We start from the raw sequence: 21,618 nt of genomic DNA, 5'->3' as shown, positions 1-21,618 counted from the left end.
AGCAGGATCCCTCCTTTCTGGTCCCAACAGGATCAGCAGTGAGAAGTTTCCTGGAGAGAGGGCTTGGGTCTGCAGCAGACTCAGGATATGCCGATTGATCCACCACCCTCCTCCCACTCCTCCTTCCCACCACCTCTGCTGAGGCTTTCTCCTGGGGAGTTATTCACGCCTTGCATTTTAGAGAGTCTTTATTTGTTGGCTGGTTTGTGAGAAACAGACTTCATCAGTGGTAGGAATCACTTGAGACGGAGTCTGGACAAAAATATGGTGCGGATGGCCAGAGGCTGATGGGCCTTGGGATTAAGGCTGAGCACCCTGGCTGGGGTGACTCAAATGTCTGCGGATGACTGGGGAGATAGGCCCTTGCAATGGGAAGAGATAGTGCTGGAGACCGCAGGGCTCTAGGACTCAGTATTCACCTCTAAGAAAGCAGCAAGGCTGGTCCAGGAAAAGTGAATCTGACCTGGGAAGTAGGACTGGAAGATTCAGAGGAGGCACCTGTGGGCTTTGCCATGAACTCACGGAGAACAGGAGGCTGTTGGGGTGGGTGGTTCCAGGGTCACTCTGGGAAGCCATGGAAACCAGCACCAGCTTCCAGATTCACCTGAATCCCAGGCAATTCCCAGATCCTTGAGCCCTGCTTCCAACTTCACCTTAAAACCACCTGCAGACCAACTTCTGCACGGAAACACCATTCCGTCCTCCAGAGAACCAAAGGATCTTTTATATTTGATGAGAAGGCAATTGTCATGGCAAAGAGCAAGTCTTCCTTCCATTTCGGGAATGAGGGTAGAACTGTACTTTAGGGTCAGACCATCTTTTAGGGGGCATTGTAAGGTTACTGAGGGCCCAATGTGTATAGACGGTGCTCAGCAACTGGTTTCTCTGATCATTTTGGAGTGGCTGGCATGCAAACAAGTGGTGTATAATAAAATGCAGTGAGTGTCATTACAGAGAAATGGGGAAAGTTCTAGGTTTTTTTTTCTAGGGTTTTGTTAATGCTTCTTGAGGGGTAAGTGGAGATTGGCCAGAGGGGCACAGGTTTTGAAGGATGAATGGGAGTTTGGCCTGTGAGAAAGAGAAGAGAGAGAGTATCCTGGGTGAGGTGACATCACAGGCAGACAGGTAAGTTTGTAGGAAGAACAGAGAGTGTGATAGTGTTTTGTGGGACATGGTGGGAGGTGAGAGAAAACCCAAGCCTAGGTGCCAAACCAGGGCTATAGGCCACTGCGGTTTCAGGTGGAATTGTGACAGTATACAAGGAAGAGGGGACCAAGACGACATAATGCCCCCAGACACCATGGCTCCTCCCAAAGTTCTGCTGTGCCAGAAAATGAGAAAGGAAGACAAACCATAAGAGACCCCTAACTCTGGGAAACAAATGAAGGGTTACAGAAGGGGAGATGGGTAGCAAGATGGGGTAACTGGATGACGAGCACTAAGGAGGGCGTGTGATGGGATGAGCACTGGGTGTTATACTATGTTGGCAAATTGAATTAAAATAAAATATTTTAAAAAAATTGTTTCAAAACCTGCCCTATCCCTGTCCCTTCCTATGCTTCCTGCCATCCGCAAAATAGAACCATGTTTAAGAGCAGAGACTCTTGCTGGACTCAAACTGAGACCTGTCATTGTAGCTGTCTGACTTTTGGCAAGATGCTAAACCCTCTCTCTGCCCTGAATTCGGTTATCCATAAAGTTACAATATGAATAGTGCCCTGAAACAGGTTGTTGGGAACCCGAAATGGGCTAATCCAGGGACAAACCATGGAACTCAAAAGAGGAGCTGCAATTCTCCTGGCGGACACTGAGAAGCCCCCTGAGCACATGATGCTACAATGGAGAGTGAGCCTCTGACCCGGAGAAGCTCACAGACCTGTGGGTGATGCAGACCCGGGCCTGACACTTGTCATGTAAAATTCCTACAGAGCGTGGGGAGGAGGGACGAATCAAAGGACACTCCCCATGGAAAGTGATCTGACCTGAGTCTTGAAAGAAGAGGTAGTCTTTATCAAGCCTGAAAGAGGGGATCCTGAGGCCAAGTCCTTTCTGGATCTTTCTGGATCTTTCCATTATCTCCCAGAAGGCGAGGAAGGCTGAGCGTTCACAACCGGCATCTCTCCTAATCCAGATGCTTCCCCTGCCTCAACTGGCTTTTAAGTAATGCAGCTTTGGTGGGAGGTGGGATGGGTGGTAGGAACTTCCGGCCTCTCCGTACCCCCTGAATGCTGGTGCCACCTCATAATGATCTGGGTTGGCTCAAAAGAAGGAAACTTGGTTCAAAATGTATGAGTTCATTTTTATGTTCTACTGAGAAAATTTATTCAGTGTGATGCTCAGTAGCGAGTGCCGTAAAACACCTTAATCCCTGGTTGAAGAAAGGTAATACCTTGACAGATGTGCGCCTCCTACTTTCCTCCCGGCCATGTTTCAACAACAAACCTTTATTTCTGCTTCTCGGCTGTAGCAGGGAAGAGAAAAAAAATGAGAAGAGCAATAAAGCAGTCAGAAATCTCAGGAGCCAGGCGGCGATGCAATCGTAATGACAGATTTTTAATGTGGCGGGAGAGATTGACAGGGAAATGTCTTCAGAGCAAACGCTCGCCAGATGGAATGCAAACGGTTTATTGGAGAAGAGAGGTACACTGAACCGAGGAGAGAGCGGGTATAAGGTGGTCTTTCTGGCTGCTGCAAGTAAACACACCAGAGAGAGGGACAGGGAGAGGAGAGAAGACAATAAATAAATAAATACGGAGGAAGAGGGGGAGCAAGGCATCGGGATAGACCCCGGATATGCCTTGCAGAAAGGGATTGGCGTGTCATCAAATTGCAGCTGAGCCAAAGGCCCCCCAAAGCCCAGGCCGGGGGAGGGCCGCATCTGGAAGCAGGGAGCCTTGGATTCAGGGCCAGGGCTGCTTAAACTCATGAAGTTCTACTGAATCTGAGGCTCAGTTTTTCTGGGACTCTTAGCCCTTCCAATGGTGCGGATGCTGATTTGGGTTCTATGAACATTTTCAGCATCTATTGGGTGCCTGGTCCTGGATCAGGCCCTGTAGATGTAAGGGGAAGGCAGCTCTATTCTTAAAGGAGTCCAAAGAAATGCATGTGTATAGCATGGATTATCTGATCTGTGTAAAAAGAATAATTATTTATTATTAAAATATCAAGTGTGAGTGTATAAATATGTGTTTACCTATCCATCCATTTATTTGCCCATACTATCCATCCATCTACCTATCCATCCATCCCTTTTCCTTCCTTCTACGAGTTTCCAGTATATGGCTCATAATTTATTTAAAGTAGTTAAAAATAGCAACATCCTCCAATGGACAAATCAACAAAACCATATGATACCACTTAAAATAGGAAGAGTGGGGAAACGATTTTAGACAGTTTTGCAAGATAATCAAGAATTAATAACATGTTTGAGTCCAAAAAGATAGTATTATATGCTGGGGCCAACTTTAAAAAAAAAAAAAATAGAGATCCCTGGGTGGCTCAGTGGTTCAGCACCTGCCTTCCGCCCAGGGCGTGATCCCGGAGTCCCGGGATCGAGTCCCATATCGGGCTCCCAGCATGGAGCCTGCTTCTCCCTCTGCCTCTCTCTCTCTCTCTCTCTCTCTCTCTCTCTGTGTGTGTGTTTATCATGAATAAATAAATATTATTTAAAAATATAGAAGTTGTGATATGAAAAATAAATGACTAAGGCAAAACATAAAATTAATCAATAGGGCGTCCTGAAGAGCATGTCAGTGATGCCAATGATCAGAAGTCCTGGCTCAGGTTTAGGGATTCCAATGTTGTCATGAACCAGCTCTCACGTTGAACAAACCACTTTTCCTTTCTGGCATCATTTTCCCCAGCACGTAAAATCAGGTATGGTATATTGAATAGAGACACCACAATTTACAGATGACGTGATTCCCCACATCCTTTTGTTGCTAACATTTTAGGGCGCTGAGTGCAGGTTTCTGCCAGTGGATATTCTCGAGGCTAACAGTAACTTGAAAACAAAGCGATGGCATGACGTGCACATGCGGAATGTGCTTTTATAGCATATAATACAATAAAAATACTTTTCTTAAATAATCCATGACAGATGAATTCATCTTCTCTTTAGAAAAATCTAATCAAATGTTAAGACGCCTCTTTCCAGCACCAAGAGCTACAACCCTCCTTGTCCTCGGAAACAAACAAATGAAACTTCGTGTTCCCAGGGATGGCGAGTCAAGTTGAAACCTGTTGTCACAGCCCTGCGGAAAATGTGGATCCGTAAGATTTCATGCCAGACGTTGGGTGCCAGACATCTTGCAATGGGGAGTGGAGGGGGGAGGGCAAGAAAACTAGTGGTTAAATGGGAGGACGGAATGGGAGAAAATATGATTGTACTCCTAGCCACCCAGACGGCATTCTTCTCTGACACATTTGTGATATGGATCTCAGCCCAGAGGAAAGTCCAGGATGAGAAGCCAGGCATGGTGAGCCCCCTGGGGTAGAAGCGTCAGGACTGGCGTGGTGCAAAGGGTGTTCTTAATCACTTCGCGTACGACTCTATTTTCCAGCTCCATAGAGTGTTGGGGGGGTTGCTTTAGCGTCCGAGGAAAAATAGAAATAACCAAATCAGCATGCCACAGAAAGTTGTATCTGTGCCGTGTGCATCTGGCATGTTTTCTATTCACGTTTCATCTTGCCCGGTCTTATGGTGTCCTTGGAAATAGCCTGAAGCCTCTACTGATCTGTTCAGCCCAGTGCTTTTTTTCACTTTTGTCTTAAAACAAATGTCCAGATAAACAAATGCTTTGGTTTTCATAAGCTACTGTTCTTTGGAGCTCCCACGTTGTCCCGTTCAAATTTACTTCTTAAAAAAATTAAAATCCTGTTTGGCATGAAGATGTAGCTGAGTCAGGACTTTTTTTGTTCAAGAACCAAACAAGGTGAAAGGTTTAGAAGACAGATATAACAGACAGCTGGAGTTTTGGAATATATACAGTGGGTTTCTTGGGGTTCATTAAAAAGGCAGAAGCAAAAAGCAAAAAAAAAAAAGAGGGGGAGCAGCATAATAACTTCTCTATTTGCTTTTGTACCATGTCTCCAAATTTCTGACAAGAGTTTTGAGTTCAAAACCTATGCTAAAAAGCCTTTCCCCATTCTTTCCCACAAGAAAGTACCGTGACTTAGTGTCCATGGTTTGTTTAGGCTCTGCTCCATTTCTGAGATGTAACTATAGGTTCGCTATTTGGGTTATCAGAGTCTTGATGTGCTCGCCTAGAAACTGGGCACAACATTGACGTATCATGATCCACGAGAAGATCACAGGCAAGGGGCATGTGGATGGGCTCTGGGAACTACAATGTGCCCTGAGTGACATCCTAATAATTATCCTAAACAATTACCCTAATATCATTGACAAGGAAGAGGACATTCTGTAACTTGCTGCTTTCCAGGTAACTCAAATGACTAATTTCTACAACACCATCTTGCTCCATACAGGGCTTGAATAATTTTCATTTGGAAATAAACTACCTCAATCATGGAAAAAGTTCCTACAGCCTACAGGCTCTCATCTTCCCTCTGCCAGCATGCGGGACCCAGGAGCTCCAACTATTCTAAGGGGATGAAGCAAGAGTTTACTCAACTTTGTCCTGCTTTTGCTTAGAAGTAGACTCTTTCGTGGAATGGATAATAATTTTGAGCAGTAGTTGTTCTACTCCTGGTGTTCTCCATCATCTTGAGACAGTGACGCTGTAAAGTGAAGTCAGTATGGGTCGAACAGGGCTCAGGTCCTGCTCTACCTCCTAGGGCAAGTCTCCTAGCCCGTGGAGACTTCAATTTCCTCCACTGTTGCTGGAGATCATTTCCAAGGTCCTCTCCTTCCAGAGCCTAGGACTGAACTCTTCTTTGTCAGGAGAAACAAAATTTAGAAAACAAGCCAGCACTCATTTTATTTTAATGCTCCTCATTGTTAAGAAATCAAATCTTGAGGCTGCCACTATGGAGAGAGCAACTGAGTTTTTAATGTAATCAATAGCTTGAGCATGAACCTGCCCTGGGTATCAGCAGTCTTGGCTTTAAATTCTAGTTTGTTTGGTTGTTGTTGTTGTTTTTCATATCTCCACATGCAGAAAATTTAGGAAAAAAATATCTGGAAATATTTACTGTCTAGAAATTGGTGTATATCCTTCTAATATTTTAGAAATGCATATGTGTGAATAATTTTTCTTATTTATACAAATGGCTTCACACTGCGTGCCCTGTCATATAACCATTTTCACTTCTTATAACGTGTTTCCCCCCCCCCCGCATCATTAAATATACTTCTGCAACATAATGTTTAATTATACATTTCTGATCTTGCCAATTAGAATGTAAGCTCTGTGGGCACAGAGATTCGTCACCTTGTACACTGTCATATCCTCTGGGTTCAGAACAGTACCTGGAACACAGCAGACTCCAGAAAAGTAACTTGAATAAATGAACTCACAATAGTCCATCTTGTTCCTATACCATAGCTCGTTCAGTTTAGGTCTCCTTGGAGACCTATGAGAATGGGAACCTGGCCTACCATATTCATTGCAACGGCCACAGAAGTTGGACTAAGGCCTGGCACTGAGTAATTTCTCAGTAAATGCTATTCAGTGAAGCCCCCAGAACTGGACTCTGTCGCTTCCAATATTTTACCATTATAAACAATAACCCGGAGAGCCTAGGGGGCCTCAGGCAGTTAAGCGTCTGCCTTCAGCTCAGGCCATGATCTCAGGGTCCTGGGATTGAGTCCCATATCTGGCTCCCCGCTCAGCTGGGAGCCTTCTTCTCCCTCTCGGTGGCCCCTTCCCTCCGCTGGTATTCTCTGTCTCTGTCTCTCAAATAAATAAATAAATAAATAAATAAATAAATAAATAAATAAAATCTTTGAAAACATAAACAACAATGCAATGAACATCTTTGTGTTAAAAATTTGTTAATATCCCTGATTTTTTTTAAGGATAAATTCCAAAGCAATATAATTGGTGGGTCAATGGGTAGGCACATGGCAAGCTTTTGAGACACATTGAAATTTGCCTCCTCAAAAAGTAATGTTTGTTTATTTGTTTTTGCCGATCTTCATTCCACCAACATTATAGAAAACACCTCTGTCCCTGGAGCCTCAGCACCAGAGAAGTCTGTTTTTCAAACCTTATTAATTTGATACATGAAAAATTGTATCTCCTTGATGTCACCTCACATTTCTTTGACTCTAAGGAAATTTAATATTTTCATATGTTATTTTAGTGTTCCTTTTTTCATTTGTTTATTTTTACTTGGATGTTTTATTTTCTTGTTAAATAAAATACATGAAGCTTTTAGGATGACTTGGCAAGTAGTAAGCCTTGTTCACCTTATTATTATAGCTACTATTTTATTTTATTTTTCCTTTCTCCTTTTTACTGATTTATGAGAATGTAATATTATGTGTCATATAAGCATATTTGTATATTATTGGTTGACACATATGATAAAAATATTTTGTCCATTTATTTTATTTATTTCACAAATATTTTATTTTTATAGTGCCACATCTACCTAGTGTTTTTTTTTTTCTTCCTCTGCTTTTGCAACTAATTTGTCTTTTGAACTGTGTGGGCAACGTTTAATATACTTTTCAGACACATGAGATATTTATAGGATGGTTTGAGTTTCTTTAAAAAAAATGCTGGTAGGCTAAATTATATTACTTTTTAAAAATCCTATTTTGTTTGTGATCTACAATTTTCAGAGCAGTTTAATATATGTTTCTTCTGAGTCTTGCGGTGACCCTTACAGTGGTGGATAAAACATTAATACGTCTGTTTTTACTGATGAGGTAAGTGAGCTTTGGGCACACAGGGGGCAGCATGTAAAGCCAATGAGTGAGGACTGGTGATATCCTGAATGTCATTCCAGGCTTCTGTACATTTTGGCTTTTTCTTAAGGAACCTGAGAAAACTGATGATGATGGGTGGGGGAGGAAGGAGGAATGTAACTCTAGGGCTTGATGGTAGCATTTCGGTGATCTCTGCTCACCTTACGTGTCCTCCATCCACAGCCCAGGAGGACAAGTAAGATAATGAAGGTTTCCTGAGTGTCTGTTATGGGCCAGGTGCTTCCATATGCACAATCTTAGCTAATCCCCACCACAAACCGAGGCAGTTAGAGTTATAATTCCAGGTGTCTCTTTTTCCTTTATAAAGGACACAAATGTCAGACTCCCAGCCCGCCAACCTGAGTGCCCCAGGACACACCAAAAAACAGCAGCAGAGCCAGGATTTCTGCCCAGAGAACGTTTGTCCAAGGCCTCAGGCTCGTCCCCATTCACTCCACAGCATTAAGTCTGACAAAACCAGCCCCTGACTTTGAGTGGCAAATTATAGCCTGGTTGTATAATAGCTCTCGATCTTATTTATTCACTTTTTTTTTTGAATTCCTAAAAAATCACGGCGAGTACATCAGCATGGCCCCCTGCCCCCCGCACTGTGGAAGTTTGATAATGTATGTCCTAACCGCTTAATTGATTGATTACCTCACTGCAGCTTCCTGAGGTACGGAATTTATCTCTAATAGCCAGAGTCAGGCTCTGCAGGCAACCGTGGGGGGGACTGGGGTCCCTTGGTGTCGATTTGCTCTTAACTGGAAAGTCATTACCACTTAATACATGTAGATTGTGTTGAAAGAAAATTATGTGTAATGAAATGAGGGAAAAATTAGTGGAGTGTTATGGGCGAAAGCAGATGTTAGGGAGGAATTATGCTAGCAGAGATAATCACCTTCGTTGGTATTGTGTGTGCTGGGGTGTTAACTGAGGAGGAGGCGGGGATAGAGCCAAATGAATGCCCTGATCAGCACAGATTCGCCCCTCAGAACCTGCAGCCAGGGGTGGACCCCCAGGACTAGGCGGCTGGGCCTCTGGATCTCTGCTCACCCATACCTGGGGCCCTTTCTCCCCACTGTCTCCTCTTGGGATGTGGACGCAGGGAGTCTGCCCGAGGGTCTGGTGAGACTTGGAGCGGAGCAGCCCAGGGAGAGGCCTCCTGCCAACCAAGGCTTCCAGGGAAAATCATGGAGCTCTAATTCTTACAGCATTCACTGAATCTGGGGAAAAGCAAAACAGAACAGTACCCCCACACTAAAAAAAAAAAAAAAAAAAAAAAAAAAAAAAAAAGTGAGAGAGAGAGAGAGAGAGAGAAACCTGCCACCACCCTAAACTAAAAAAAAAATTAAAAAAAAGTAAAGCTTAGCTTGTAAGAGGGTAAGGCTGTTGGAGCTTTTTGCAAATAGTCTTATCTCAGATGGAGGCATTTAAGAGCCTGTGCCTGTGTGTGAAGCCAGGGGGAATAAAACCTCATTGCTTTTATGTCTCAAGATCCTTGGGTACAAGAGCTCGGCATTCACAGCCCAGACCTCTTGCTTGACTCATTTGCTGCTGAAGAAACTGAAGAAAGAAAGAAAGAAAGAAAGAAAGAAAGAAAGAAAGAAAGAAAGAAAGAAAGAAGGAAGAGAAAGGAAGGAAGGAAGAAAGGAAGGAAGGAAGGAAGGAAGGAAGGAAGGAAGGAAGGAAGGAAGGAAGGAAGGAAGGGAGAGTGAGAGATCCTTGCCCACAGTCACAGACATGAGTGAAAGGGGAAGCTGACCATCAGCACGGGGGCAGTGAGAAGTCCAGCAGACCATGCTGCTTCTTCAAGGATGAGAGGGTCTCACTGCCTATAAGATGTTGCAAAATGAAGGGATATTTCCAACATTCTGGCATCATACAGATTGTTGCATAGATCATAAAGGGATGAGAGGTCTGGTTTTAAGACTCCATTTTCTGCAAGTGGTCACTCTTGTATGTCTGTACCAACCAAAGAGTTTTCCCCTAGAGATACTTGAATTGACCCTATTTGTAGGAATCCCCAATGTAAGAGAGCTCATTCCCTGGTTCTCAGCAGCATGGAATGGGCTTTGAGAAACTAGAATCGTTTGCCCTCAACCATGTGGGATACACTCTCAAGAGTCAAGGTTAAGTTCTTACCATGGGGGATCCCTGGGTGGCGCAGCAGTTTGGCACCTGCCTTTGGCCCGGGGCGTGATCCTGGAGATCCGGGATCGAATCCCACGTCGGGCTCCCTGCATGGAGCCTGCTTCTCCCTCTGCCTGTGTCTCTGCCTCTCTCTCTCTCTCTCTCTCCTCTGTGTGACTATCATGAATAAATAGATAAAATCTTTAAAAAAAAAGTTCTTATCATGGTCTCACGGAGTTGAAAACCTCTCAAACCAGGGTCCCATCTGTGGAAGGGGTGACTGCAGAACTTAGTTTTATGAGTTTTATGTAAATATTGGCAGAAATAATATTTACAAAGCACTGGGCAAAATGCCTGGTGCATAGAGTAACTGCTCAATATTTGGTTTTCTTTATTCACATGAATAACTGTTAGATTTTGCCTGGAAGTGTATTACATGTTTGTGTGTGTGCACATGCGTGTGTATATCTATACACAGGCATATACCTAGACTCTACTGGGATTAAAATATAATAAATCATTTTAAGACTTTACTGAATTAGCACATCAAAATCTTTCATTCGTAAGTATGCCTTAATTAATATAAGGAACACTGTAATCAGACATTGCAGACTTTCATTTTATTGTTAATGTTATAAATAAGCTTTAATTCTTAAACTGGTTGAAGGTGCCTGTTCTATGCACAAAGTCAATTAACCCTGTTTTTGGAAAAAAATCGAGCAGAAAACAACGACCAAGAGTTTGAATAAGTAAAGCCATGCTATCTATACCAAGGGTCCTTGGGTAAAGCCTGTTTTATCACAAAAACCATTGCTGTGCCATCTTCACAGCTCAAGTAAGGATTTTTCCTCCATCTCCTTGTGGATATTTAAGACAAGTACACTTTGGACTTTATTATGGAGACTGACATCACGGTTTTATTTAGAGCTGACAGCATTTACCAGATAGCCCCTGCTACCAAGGAGACTATGCAGTTCACCAGGTCTATGAAGACAGACAGGTGTTTCAGGACGTTTGCTTGAATTATAACAATGCTTCTGGTTAGGAGCAGGCTCGAGTATGCCACAGGGTATTCAGACATGGCCCTTTATTTGTGAATTACTAAAAAAAAGTCATACTCAATAAGGAAAACTTGGCAAACAGAAAGAAGCTTAATAAACACACACATGCATTTTGTGTGTGCAACCCCCTTCCCCCCAGAGCCTAAAGAGAGGTCATAGGCTGGAGTTTACACCCTGACCACCTGAGTATCTATAGCAGGCAAACCCAGAGACACACACACAAAATTGCAAACACATCTATGATCTCCCTCCTCAGCCAACCTGAATCCACTGTTAAATTGTTTTGGGGTATTCTTTTGTTCTTTGTCTATATATGTATACTTGTGCATATGCATGTGTCTGTACACATATGTATCATTCTTAAGGATCATTCGTGGGATGCAATTGAATAAATACACTATAATTTACATAACAATCACCATCTGTAGGATGTTCCCAGTTTGAGGGTATTTTTTTTTCCTAGCAATGACCATCCTCATGTAATATGTGGCATCTCTCAGATCCTTTGCTTAGAATAAATTCCTAAAATGCAATTCCAATGCTGTAGAGTATGATTATTTTAAGCTTTGAGAAATATTGCAGTCAGCAGGAGTAGAATGGAGTCCAGGTGGAAAGAGTTACTACTGTAGCTCACTTCCGTCTAAAAATTACATCTGAGTCTTTGCCATGCTGACTCATGGCAGCCTAATGTTTTAGATGCCACCGTTTACCCATAGTTATACATTCATCATATTATATGCTATGCACGTGTCATAAACATATTTGAAATATCACAAAAACCCAATCTTATTTGAAACATCACAAAAACCCAATAAACTAAGGATCAAGCCCTTTTGCCAAATGAAGGGGGTAATCTTTGCGCACTGACTAATCTCTACAATCACCAGTGAAGAATTTGATCCTGATTCTATTAATGCCAATGCACAGCATGAGGAATTTACAATTACTTTGAAGTTAGACCCCAAAATGAGCCCTGGTTCTGTACTTTTTCTTTGTGATCCTTAGCACATCACTCAACTTCCCTGGGTCTGGTTATTTATTTGATATTAAGGAAGTCGAACTCGCTAGGTTATTTGAAGGATTCATACAGATAATGAATGTGAAATGTCTGGTATACACGGTTCCATTAGCAACTATTATCAGGGTTCTTACAATTATCTACACCTCTTATGTCCCTGGTAAAAGTTTTGGGCAAACCCATGTTCAGATCATAGCTAGATGTGTGGCCTTGGTGAACCCACTTGAAGTCTCTGGCACTTTGTTTTCTCACCTGTAGAATGGGAATAAAGCTTCCTGCCTTCTTGGTTTTCGTGATAATTGATGAAAACATTTAAGAAGAATAGCCCAATGCAAGAACCCGGAACATAGTAGGACCCACAGTAGCAACATAATGAAGCTTTTAAAAATCCATGACAAAACCATAAATGACTCTTTGAAAGGTATCAGTCCTTTTTCCCCAGATTCACAACTGAATGGATTTCCAAGGGGAGGCCAGCTCGCAGTCTCTACGTTAATGGATTCAAGAGGCAAGTGGGCTCTCTTGGAGCCGCTGGAAAACTATGATGAATGTTTCAGTGACTAAAAGAATAATTAAATCACTCAGAGCTGGATGTCATTAAATGAAATGGCACTGCATTAGTGGCATGTAGCTGTTATTCTTTATAAATACAAAAAAGCAACCTTTCGTTAATGCTCTGGGTCTGCCTGCTACAGATACTCAGTTAGGGGGTCAGGGTGTAAACGCCAGCCTGTGACCTCTCTTTAGGCACTAGGGGGAAGAGGGTTGCAGCCACATGGGCAGTGAAGGAAGGGCCCTGGGTGTGCGACTGGCTCTGCAGGTGACTGTGTGCGCACAGTTAATAGGTTCCTATCTTCTTCACCAATATCTCTAATACCAGAACCTCAACTTACTTGTGCAGGAAATGAAGAGTCCCATACAAAGATGGTCCAGTCAGCTCACAGTATGGGCTTTGGAATAAATCCTCCCTGAGTTTGAAACTCAAAGTGTGACTTTAAGTATGAGAGTTGCTCTTAAACCTCATCTCTCCATTAATAAAAGCAAGATAAAACAGATGTGAAAGGTTTTTAATGGTAACTGGAGGAAATAACCTGTAGGATCTCTCAGCCTTCAAAGAAAGGGGGGTTACTTTCCTTCCCTTTCTCCCTCCAAAGGCAAACTTGTTTCTATTGTCTCAATTTTTTGTTTGTTTGCTTTATTGTAAACATGGCAGTAAAATTTTCTAGTGCATATTCAGAACTATTTAATTATTCCCCAACTTTCGTTTTGTATATAGCACTACCACTTGAGTAAACAATCATGACCTTGAGATCTGTGGGACTATTTGTCCTTACACCCATGCCCCCAGAATGCCATGATTCATCTTTCTTAAGTTTATTAATTTCTTTAAACATTTTTTTCTTCTTTCTCTTTCTGTTTGGCCTCTTAACAGCCAATTCTGTAAGTAATAACACTTTGATGAGACATATATATAACACTTTGTCATATATCCTTTTAAGTAAACTTAAAACCAAGTGATTCTTATCATATTTATTGGTACTGAATGGAGACCAGAGTGCAGGACTAAGTCTTTCAGTCTCCTAAGAAACTCTTTTGGTTTCCTGGCTGTGCTGTGGTGAATTGTGGCCTCAAGATGAGTGATCTACAGATAAGGAAGGTCAAGCCCTGGCTGCCATGGGGAACCAGGACACTGACATTAAAGGTTCTTTGAATTCCAATACTGGATGACTCATGGGACCTGGTTACTGGATTATAATTAATGACAACAGTGATGTCTTCGTTGGATTTTGGATAATGAATTTATCTATATCTACAAGAGTGCTTTGTAAACCACTAAGAAATATATAATGGGAAGCATTAGATCACCTTGCTTGTGGGTGAGATGTGTCTGTTTATTCTAACTAGAAGAGCATGTTCAATGAATGAGTCCTTTCTTCTACACTATTGTTGGGGATCTGCAGTGGCATAGAGATTCTGGCCTTGACTAACACTGAGGTCTTTTAGGAATGAAAACATTGATCTGTAAATCCAGAATTTAGGCTCAGTTCAATTAGAAGACAAGGCAAAGTTTACTTCTCTTAGCATCAGATTACCATTCATAGAATTTCTTAATACAAATGAGTATTTATGTAGAAGATCACAAATACAGGGATCCCTGGGTGGTGCAGCGGGTTAGCGCCTGCCTTTGGCCCAGGGCGCGATCCTGGAGACCCGGGATCGAATCCCACATCGGGCTCCCGGTGCATGGAGCCTGCTTCTCACTCTGCCTGTGTCTCTGCCTCTCTCTCTCTCTCTCTCTCTCTCTCTCTGTGACTATTATAAATAAATAAATAAAAAAAAGAAGATCACAAATACAGATGTATGTGTTCAGACACACACACTTGAATGACTGTTTCACATGCATTTGAACATGAAATATAATGATCATAATATTTTCTCATATGTCTATGACTACATGGTTTATATTTAAAGAATTTGTTCCAAAGAAGATTTGGAGATGTGAGTTTGGGAATCTTAAACCTTTTGCTTGCTACTGTATAACCTTAGGAAAATCATTTAACTTCCCCGAGGCTCAGTAATCTCACCCCCAAAATGAGACAGTTATTATTCATATTCGATATCATTATTTTGAGGAGAAAATAAGGTAACACCTATAAAACTATCTGACGCAAGGGTAAGTGCTTTCTCTACTCCCTTCTTTTCTTCCTTCCTTCCTAGACATAGATATGACATGTATGGAATTTCTGTAGTTAAACAAGGATGTGTTTTAAAATCTAATAGCATTTAGAAACTAGGAAGAAAACAAATGTCTCCCTCATTATCAGAAAGCATGTCTGCATGTTTAGGAAGTGTTCTATCATTCATGGTTCTTACTCCTCAACATCTCTAACATTGGGAATGCCCCTGTCCATTTCACATGGCCTTTGTTTCATATGGGTGGTGGTTATTTGAAACCTTGGGGAGGGGCAGCAGTGTGGGAAAGCTCAGTGGATGGACTTGCCTGCAGTACTGATGGATTTCTAAAAGGTTCTTCCCTAAGTGGAAGATGAGAGTTGAAGTGAAGTTTGAGGCTCATGAGGAGGGATAGGAAGTAGCCAAAATCCCTGGATTTTGTTTGATAATCAACTGGCTATTCGATCTAGAGTGGCATTTCCCATCACCAAGTAACAGGTATTACCTGAAAAGACTGGCCTTTGGTCAAGTTTGTTTGGTAAAATGCTGAGATAAAGGAAAAATTCTTTATAGCAGGAAACCTTAGAGGTTTTCATATGTTAGTATCTTGATTTATTGAGTGTTGGATTCCAGCATCTCACTCTCTTTCTCTCTCTCTTCTTCTCTCTCTCACGTTCTCTTTTTCATTATATAATTCTCAATGACCATATTTAATTCCAAAACAAAACAAAACACCTCTGAAGTAGTTATCATTGATCCATATTAGTTTGTCCTTAAAGACGAGGAAATGGGGTTATAGGGAAGTAAATAAATGAACCGATAGGATTTTGATCAGCACGACTTTAACTGCTTTCAAATTTTTCTGTTGTTTAGTTTAGAATTTAAAATTATTTTTAGGAATATGCACACACCAGCTTGGGAAGCTTGGGTGTTAGAGATAAAGAAGATGATAACATTTTACACTGTGGACCAAAAGGAGTCAGGTTCCTGACTGAGGACTCTAGTTACAGAGTCTGCCTGAGGCAACTCACCAACTGTATCATAAACCCAAAGATTTAGTTTAAAAATCTAAAGTAAGGGTAGCAGCAGACAGGATACCTTGTTGCAAAGGCCTTCAGTCAGAAGAATCAGTTTTTAATGCTGGGACCTTCTTTGCCTTGTCCACGCTGAGCTCCTGGTAGAGAAAGCAAGTAGACTGGATGTTCAGGGTTTAATCATGGTGTCTTTGTAACCAAGCACCAAATTTGTTTTAATGATTCTCTTAAGAGTGATTCATCAAGGATCCTCGCCTGTGTCCCCTTTGTGCCTGGGTACAGATGTGCATCTAGAACACATTTAGTTCTATGTTTTCAAAGAGTGGCCGCCCACTCTGTGCATATGATTAATTCTACATGCAGCTAATTATACCCACAATTGGCTAATTGTCAGTGCAATTAGCCAATTGCAGGCCCAATTGGCCACTTGTCCCATAATTTGAAGGTGCAAGTGGACAATTGAAGGACCTATTAGATGCATGCAGAGTTTTACATATTCAAAGACAAGGCTAGGGGAGTAACAGCCTTTAAAAATGTGGTCTTAAGTGCAAAGTAAAAAATCCATATGTGTAGGTCTTTGAGAAAGAAAGTTACAGTTTCATTGGACACTTTTTCAAACTTAGTACTTTGGCCGGTTTTTGTTTTGTTTTGTTTTGTTTTGTTTTTTGTCTTTGTTTTTGTTTTCAAAATGGAGCAAACAAGGAGCTTCTATGCTGAATTGGATATTTAAAACAAATATTGAAATGTTTAGTATTTTAAGTCAGAATGACCACATACCCCAAACCACCCTATAACTCTTTATTCTTATGGAATTTTCGAAGTCAACTTTTTTCCTAAAAAATTATAAGAAAGCAAACAGAGAAACCATCAGATTTCTAGGACACACACAGCTGAAGTCAAGTTTTAAATCAGAAGGAACTCCTCAATTTCAAAGCCTATGAATTTGAAGGGTTAATAGTAAAACAAATGTGTCTCTGAGAACAGTAAACATTACCAAGCTGTGGGCCTAATATCCTGTACTTTTCTCATTTCTTTTCTGTTATTCTTAATATTCTTTATTATAAAAAGTTCTGTTCATACCAAAGGCCCTCATTGTTGGTTTGTCTTTTCTCTTTTCTGGTAGGTCTATTATCGAGGCCACCTGGAAGGAACGGCTGAGGTCACTTCTCATTTAATGTGATCACACTCAGGGATTACGACTATTGTTAGTGATTATCTGTGCAAGTGCAACTGTCTAATTCAGAACCCCAAACCTATAAATACTCACCCTTCTGTGCATGTTTTCTTCTCAGGTGCCTCACCACAGGAAGCCCCAATCCAGAAGTAGGAGCCTAAAATAACAAGCAAGTGTGTGAAAACTGGCACGTCGTAGGCACTCAGTACACAGCCCTGGAAGACGAGTGTCACTGATGAGGAGGTTTAGGGCCACCAATAAGGTTTGGAACTTGTACATATAGAGTGGATTTAATTACCTGGAAAGTCATTGAAGTTAGAATGAAATAAGATTGGGAAGGCTTCCCTTATATCTGCAGTTCATATTTTTAGGGACTTCAACCCTCTATAAGTTGGCCAGAGACTGAGAAGTAAACCCAGCAGGCTTTTATATATCAGGAATAACTGCTACAAAGCAAATGCACCAAAACCCGGCAAAAAATGCCACTGCGCCAAAGTGTCCCAAACTGATCTTTTGGATATGAGTCTCAAGAGATTTTCTGAATGCAAAGGATTTCACGGTCAAAGATGGATGGGAACACAGCACACTATTTGCATATTTAAGGTAAAAAACAAAAAGGTCAGCAATAAAAATGTATCTGTTTAATTCATGTTTTAACCCAGAATATGTCAATGTAATTGACCAAGAAATCCTCTTTTTCCACAATAGTTAATACTACGTTACTGAATTAGAGTTCAATGGGACACATTTTTGGAAATGCAGCATTTGACCGTGGTTTAGAGCTAAATTGATAATTTAATATGCACCGTTAACAAACTTAATTATTTGAAAAAAAAAAACTTAATTATTTGATTTTCAGCTCACAGAAATTTTTAAAAAGATCACTTTTAGAATTCAAGACTGGGACCTCATAAAGGAACTGAAATAAAAAAAAATCAATTTGGAATCTGTGTCATAGATTATTCATTGGAGGTAAGTCATTTTCCGCATTTGTAGGAGAAAGTTGCATTTGATGAACACTGAGCTCTCTCCTGCCCTGGCATCCTGGGGTACCCAGTGGTTGAGCCAAGCAATGCTTTTTATTTCATGAATTTATCTTTCCTCTCTCAATCTCCAGGCCTTGCTACACAAGTAGCCAGAAGACAGACTTTCCAATTCCAGACTTTAGCATATCAGCTTGTCACCTGGGCTAAGTCTCAATTGCCTGAAACCTCAGTTTCCCTAAAGAGACACTAAGGATAATAATATAACCAAAAGAAGACTCAACAAGCTAATGAATGTAAAAGCCATTTAAAAAGTGTAAAATATTCCCTGTCGGTGTTGCTGGTCTGTTAAATAGTTTACTAGCAGTTTATATTAACATAACTAGTAGTTATTTTAACTACTATAGCCCAGATTCAATTATTATTCATATTAATTGCCCCAGAGCTACTACTAATATGCTAATCGTGATAATTAACCGATGCTGTGCTTGATGCATTTCAGCACCAGATTTTGTTCTGCTAAACTTGGGGTTTTGCTTGGAGGGGAGAATAGCAGTGCTGGCCTTCGGGCCGTGCCAGGAAAATGTGTGGGCCAGATGGCAATCCAAGTTGGTCTGATAGAACATTTCTATTTCTGTGGATTCTCAAAAATGAACTGACAGGCACGAAGCAAAGTGGTGACTCATAGCCTTCAGGCCCCTGACTTACAGCTTCTGAGCTGAAATTTCCTATTGTCCTGTGAAACCTATTTATGGAACGCTACAACTGGCCCCTTTTGTCCCCACCGTCATCAGTGTGGTCATGGCGATCACAGCCGACCTTCCCTGAGCACCAAGTGTGTGTGCCTGGACCCATTTGATGGTCTATTTAAATAGACCATCTTAGGCTCTGTCACTACCGCATGATGCACAGGTCTGAACTGCCAATCTTCAGATGCAGACTCAGCCGGTCAAGGAGACTAAAGGACTCACCCACAATCACATAGGGCAAAGGGTGGCATTGAGATCTGAGTCCAAAACATCTCCATTTCTTTTCTTCTATGTGATATTGTATTTCCAATCGAAAGTATCTCAAGGTTCATAACCCTCCTGTGGGCGGTCACTACTGTGTGTGCCTGTGTGGGCATACACGTAAGCATGTATTTTAAGTCCACTCCCCAGGGGAAATATGATACTACTGGCCTGGCATAGAACATCCATTGGAAAAGTGCTTGCTGGCTTGAATTTCCAACAAGTCCAAAACTTGGTCCACAGCTATGCTCTTTACCTTTGTAAATTGATTGAGTACCAATATTGGACCCCGCTTCTCAGTGTATCAATATAGATATGGGGCCTTGAACAGACCCGTCACTGACAAAATAGGCTGAGAATCTAGACCTTCTGACTCTAGGGCCAACATTTCACATACTACACCTTAAATATGGGGAAATCCATTTGTTCTTTGTCACTCTTCCTTTTTCATCTTCTGTTGCTGATGAATAAACGATCATTTAAGGAAAAGAAGACGTATCTACACGTTACACCCATCTTTGTCATCACTATCAAAAACATGAAGGCAATGGCAAAACCCTGAGTTTCTCAAGTTTTATTTTTGTATGAGCTTGCATTGCACTGAGGATGGACCACATAGCTGGAGCTCACATGGCCATGGGGCTTTGTATCCAATCCCCAGCCTCAGACAGGCATCCAAGGCCATCAGAGTAGATGGTGCGGTGAATGCTAAGCATAGCCATTTTTAGTCCAGTATACTCGACTACAGGGATAGTCAAGTATTATTTTGTATTTCATTTTTGAAGGGATCAACTTTTTACGATATGTACGGGGCTTTCTTTACCAAATGAACATTCCATTAAAAAATATTATCAAATTAATAGCATAACAAGTTTTTAGGGGAGGTTTATTGGAGTCAAATATTTTTTAAAAGCTGTCATTGAAACAGACATAGTTGTTAAATTGAGGAGATAATTAGGTACCTGAAATTAATCAAAGTATGTTTTTAAAAATAAAATCTATATTTGACTCATTGCAAATATGTTTCAGTCTTTTCTGTTTCCCTGTAATATATTAGAAATTGGCAATTTTGCAAACTAATGTGCAAACTGCCCTCGGCCGTTAAAATCCTGTTCTGTCCTTACCATGGTAGATGCTATAAAAGTGTGCCCCAAATTAAAACGCAAGTTGTAAGATCTATAGAGTGTCCAGGCATCAACTGCAATGTATAAAGATGATAATGCTGACTTGAATAGCTTTATGCTTAATTTTCTACTAGTTTCTTCTTTCTCCCTTTTTCTTTCTTTTGTTTTTAAATTACCTTTTTATCTCAGGGAGGAAGGCAGTGATGATACCAGCCTAGTAGGTGACGGAGATTCAAGGGAAAGAACAAGAGGGAAAGATTGGTGATGTCCAATAAGCAAGAAATCAGGAGTGAGTTGAAATTCATTTATTTTTTTATATTATTGAGCACCTATTACACGGTGGGTAAGAACATGAAGCAAGCCCAAAGTCCCGGCTCCCATGAATTTCCATTTTAGTCAAGAAGAGATAGTGTACAGAAAACAACCAACAGTGAAAGAGATGATGTGTCATGTGGTAATACATTCAATAAAAACAGAATAGAGAAGAGAAGAAGGAGTCATGGTGGGGAGGGGCTCACGGGAGACCAAGGGGGAAGTGATCATTCCACCCCTTCATTGATGAATCTGTATGTGGTGTGTGATCTCTGGCATTTCTGCTTCTGCTCTACTTTTATTTCTATAAATTTTTAAATTTCTATAAATTTCAGTTTTGTAAAAGCTGAGGTGATGAATGAGACAAAGATGTCTGACTCATACACAGATGATTTGATGGGAGAGGTAGCATGTCAGAGCTTTGTGCAAAGGGGCAGAAGCCTCCGTACTGCCCACCTGCCTGGAGCCCATGAGACTCAAGGATCACTACCTTCCCTCACCCCCGACCTGGAGGAAATCAGACCTCATCCAGTATAGGATGCACTCATTATGGAGATACTGAAGTCCGGCCTTTCTTCATCATCTCGGCTAATTGCATGCATATTTTGTGAACCACGTTGATAAAATTGGCCTGCCTAAATTATGGCTTAGAGTCTTTTCTCTTTCTCGGCAGGGTAACCACTTAACCAATTCTTTATTCTCTTCCTTTTGCAGCCCTTATAGATTTAGCTGCTCCTCTTCAAAGGTCTTTGTCTTGTGTTCATTATCCCAGAGAAGTACTATTTGATGTTAGGACTGCAAGGTGGTATCAGAAGGTAATAGTGAGCTCCAGTGATGTGCCAAGACCTGGGCCAGGTGTTTTACCAAACTCTGGACTGGTTAACTCTTGTTAAAGAAAACCCAGGAATGAAGAATATTTCTGCATGGTGAATAATTTCAAGTTCACAGAGACTGTGAGGTCTATGATGTCCTTAGAGTACATACACCCAGCCATTTGGTTCAGGACTTCAAATCTGGCTGCACACCTGCATTCCCTGGGTAGTTTAAAAAAATACAGATCTCTAGGCCCTGGATCCATCATAGTCTGATAGCCTGAATCTCTCGGTGTATTGGGATTCTATACAGTTAAAAAGGAAAAGAAAAAACAAACAATAAACCCTCTTCTCAGTGATGCCAAGTTTGGAAACCTTTGAGTACAATATCTTCTTTTAGAAGTG

General features: G+C 41.3%; 1 long non-coding RNA gene across 1 annotated transcript; it reads left to right on the top strand.

The window, feature by feature from the left end:
* The first annotated feature begins 4,297 nt into the window (after nucleotides 1–4,297).
* On the top strand, nucleotides 4,298–19,937 carry LOC119873026. The gene is made up of 4 exons (XR_005362957.1): nucleotides 4,298–4,478; nucleotides 17,091–17,575; nucleotides 17,832–17,944; nucleotides 18,090–19,937. It is a non-coding gene; the product is annotated as an uncharacterized LOC119873026 (long non-coding RNA).
* Nucleotides 19,938–21,618: the final 1,681 nt, after the last annotated feature.

The sequence above is a fragment of the Canis lupus genome, chromosome 8 (assembly GCF_011100685.1).
Source record: "Canis lupus familiaris isolate Mischka breed German Shepherd chromosome 8, alternate assembly UU_Cfam_GSD_1.0, whole genome shotgun sequence".
NCBI classification, from domain to species: domain Eukaryota; kingdom Metazoa; phylum Chordata; class Mammalia; order Carnivora; family Canidae; genus Canis; species Canis lupus.
This window is presented reverse-complemented; position numbering and strand designations above follow the sequence as displayed.